Raw genomic sequence first — 4,142 nt, forward strand, 5'->3', positions numbered from 1 at the left:
AGCAGGTTTGTGGTCCCCAGGCTTTGTGGATTGTAGGCTGAAAGAGCGGTATGTCTGGTCAACAGATGCCAGAAAAAACTTGAAGACTCTTTTAAAAGCACCATCACGTTCTCATCTGTGCTTCCCGTATTTTCACAGCAATCACAATGTTTGCTCGCTGTTTTCAAAGCATTGTACATCGCTGTTCTTCAAGCGCTGTGTAGCTGATGCAAGACCTGTAGCTAAAACGCAGCTGCTTCTGTGGAGGAGCACAGCACCTTGCAGCAGGAAGGGTCCCTGCTGCCTGCAGTCGCTCTCCTGGAGAGGTGGTGGTGGTGACCCGAGCTGGGAGATTTGGCTGCAGCTCCTGCCTTGGCCTCTGCCTGCTTCACCACCTAGGGTTGATCGCTGCTGCTGTTTAACCTCAGCTTTCCTAGCTAAAGGAGGGTAAATGACATGGAAAGCCCTTTCCAAAGAGCGGAGGTTAGAGCGGGGCGAAGTGCTGGTGAGTCCCGGCACTAATTGTGTGCAGCAGATTTATCTGGAAGGAGCTGAAGGAAGCATATCGAGGATGTCTCAGCTGCTCAAGTGAGAAATCAAATTAAACTTTGCATCAAATAGTAGGGCTGCTCTGTGCTAGGAGTTATGTCACATTCATTAAAGGTTTTTATGCACCAGCCCCTCCCAGGAGTTCATGGAGAGAAAAACCAGTGCTGTGTGCTGGGGCTGTGTCTGTCTGCGCACCCGGATGTGTCGATATATGATGGGCAGAGGAAGAGGCGATCGCTGCTTTGACCTTTAAGGTACTGGTGTGTGGTGCGGGAAGGGGGACGGTGATGCTACAGCGCAGATCCTGTGCCATGAACAGCGAGCTGGGCCGCGTGTCCATCAGCCTGCCCCGAGGGATGCTGGGGAGGTCTGGAGACAAAAGCCTCGGTGAGCTGGAGGTGTGGGAATCGCTCTTGTCCCAGCTACCTGTCTCCTGATCTGTGAACAATCTGGGAGATGGAGTCCTTTGGGAACCCCAGTGTGTCTGGGAGGCGGATGGAAATAATCTGAAGGAGACCAAAATATCAGTATCACACAGAAGTATGCACTCAGGCTTGCTTCTTATTGGGCACCAGTCCAGTCCACGCTTGCTCCAGGCAAGGAGAAGATCTGGACAACACATTGCTCCCTGGGTGGGGACAGATTGCCTGGAGGCTGGATGGAGCACGGACTTGGCACAGGAGAGCCCAGAGCCAGCAGGAAGCTGCCAGCGCAGTGGCAGGGGACTCGTCTGCCAGGAATCTGCGATACCACGGGAGTTTGGCTGCAAAATGATCTCCCCATACTGCACTCCAGAGGCTCTGAGAGCTCCCAGGTGCCCAAAGTGTGTCCAAAAAAAGTGCTGGGATACACCAGAGAGCTGGCAGCCATCAGGAGAAGGAGGAGAGGAACACTGAGCTTCATCGACTGCAAATGCTGAATGCCAGAGTTTTCTTTGGCTCATGTGCTAAGGGCTAGGCTTGACTAATGCTATCGGACTTTTTTTTCCATCCCTGATGCACGTTATGCATTGCCTTAGAAGCACTCAAGCGCTAGCTTGATATTTAAAAGCCATTTGTGATACTGCTGCTCTGCTGGCAGTAGAAATAAGTCTGACCCTGGGGTGTACAAATCCTGGTGCTGGAGCAGGGCAGCCCAATAACACGCAGGGCTGCGTCTCCTCGGGTTCCTGCCCGCTGCTTGCTCTGGGTTAGAAAACATCTTTCCTCCCTCCTTTTCTGTTGCCTTGTAAGATATTTTTTAAATTATTAATAATTTTTTTTAAGAATTTAAGATGCTAAACCCCAATTAGGCAACACTTATTAATTTCCAAGATGTAATTTATTTACAGAGTGTTCCCATTCACAGCAGCAAGTGCTGTTAATTGGAGCAGTTTTCTTTCCGGCCTAGGATTTGAGATGGAGAAGCCCGTGAATGTGACTGCTGGGCAGGAGGGGCTGCTCAGGGGGGTCCTGCCACCCAGGGATTTGAGGAGTTTATCCAGGAGCTGACTTTAACCCAGGAACGTTCGTTTTTGCCCAAAACAGCCCTCATCCTAGGGCATGGGAACAAACCAAGGAGCAGGAACACCTGTCCCCTCTTCTGTATTAACCCAACCATCCTGTGATGCCTTTTGCCATCCCTGCTCTTCAGCTTGATTTGTTTGTCCCCCCAGGGTGATATGGGTATTCTTATACTGGTCCGGTGTTGCGGCCAGGATGAACAAGCTGCCTCTGTGTAGATCTGGAGGTAGAGCTGCAGAAAATGGATGGAGTCAAGGGAAAATGAGGCCCTACATGCTTGTCCTTCAAGCTTTCAGCACAGGGGATGGCATCTTCGCAGTATGATGGCTCAAGGCTATGTTTTTGTTGTTCTCTCCCTGGCGTAAGGTGTTGCTCAGAGCTGCAGAGATGCTGTATGGAGCCTTGCTGACATGCAAAGCCCTGTGACTAATTTCTCCAAAGCAGGCTGTGCCTTTCACCTGGGGGAACCAGCTCCTTCAGGATGAGGTGAGCTGTGGGGCAGAGATGCCCTCCAGCCCTGAGCTCGGAGAGTGTCCAAAGAGAGGCAAAGAGAAGACTGATCTGCAGGAAGTACCTCATCCAGAGCCAAATCACCGGCTCCACCTTGTCATGCTTCCCAAGGACCACTTTAAAATGACAAAATAGAGCTGCTCTCTGTCCCCTCACCCAGGGCTGAGGGGCTGCTGTGGGTGTGTGAGTTTGTGTAGGACCCGTGGTGGGGTCTTGTCTCCAGAGGGGCTGCTGTAACCCTGATGTTTCAGGCAGAGTTAGACAAATTATTGCTAAATAGCCCTGTCTTATCCTCTGGCAGGCCCCGTCTCCTTGACCACGTACCCAGCTCAGCCGCTAATGAAGCGGTTGTTCTGCACGATGGATTTAGCCATCAGCCATCATCTCCAGTTGGGCTTGATCTATAATGCCTGTTTGCAGGCACAGGAAGTGCTCACCGCTCCCAGGAGCGGGTGGCATGTGAAGCCTGGATTTATTAGCCATCTGGCATGCTGCTGGGCCATTTGTTACCAGGGGTCTTGCAGGAAGAGTCTCTGATGCTGCAGTGAACTCCGTGCTGTAGGGAGAGTCAGGCTGATTTCTGGGAGCTCATGGAGAGGAGTCCTGGCTTCTTTAAGTGCCTAAAAACAATGGGTTTGGACCACTGCCTGCCTGCTGCGATTTTCCTCTTGAACATCCTGGTCCAGGTATCCATGGAGAAGCATGACCTGCTTCTTCCTAAGCTGTGTGTGCCAGGTTGCTGCCGGAGGGACTTCTGGTTTTGTTTCTTAAGCCTGGCTTCTTCCTTGCGCATCTGGCGATGCCTCGTGATGCGCGGAGCAGAGGCTGCAGGGACGGTGCCATCTCTCACCATGGCTGACCTGCGGAGCAGGGATCTGGCCCGGGAGCATCACTGGGCCTTGGCAGGGACTGTGTTCAGAGGCTGAGCTGGGCAGCTCCAGAAAATGAAATGCAAATGAAATGGAAAGCTGAAGGGCAAGGGGGCTGCTGACTTCTTCACTGCTGAACTCTGCTGTCTGGAGGAGAATTTTATTCTGGCTGTTGCTTGTGTTTTTGCTCCCTGGTTAGCCTGGGCAATGCACTGGCAAGATAAAGGAAGCCAATTTCCTCGGCTCATGCTGAGATCTTATTATGCATTTCCATGGAGTGAAAGAGGAGGAGGGAGCAGCCCAAGCCTTCCAGAGTCACAGCATGATAACCCTGCTGCCCTGCGAGAAGCAGGGCTGGCCTTCAGCACCAAGGCGGGCTGGGAAGGGTTACCAGGCCACTAGGAAGTGGGATTAATGTCTCAAAGCCAGGGGTCTTGGTTCTTCTTACCACCTCCTGGACCACACCGGCAGCTGGAGGACAAGTGTTCTCCAGCAGCTTCAGCTATGTGCATAATAAACCCCTGAAACGGAGTCGGGCTCTTATGATAAGAAAGCATGAGGTTGGAATAAGCTGAACTGGGAGGAGCAAGGGGGCTGGCTCACGATGGTGCTGAGCCAGCCTCCACATCCAGGTGGGACTCCTGCCCCGGGGAACTGGGCTGGTGGGAGGTCTGGGGGTAGCTAATGAGCGAGGGTTGGGTGCGTGATTAGCGTTGTACAGCTGCTTCCCTGT

This window comes from Mesitornis unicolor, unplaced genomic scaffold, assembly GCF_000695765.1.
Source record: "Mesitornis unicolor isolate BGI_N332 unplaced genomic scaffold, ASM69576v1 scaffold9607, whole genome shotgun sequence".
NCBI classification, from domain to species: Eukaryota; Metazoa; Chordata; class Aves; order Mesitornithiformes; family Mesitornithidae; genus Mesitornis; species Mesitornis unicolor.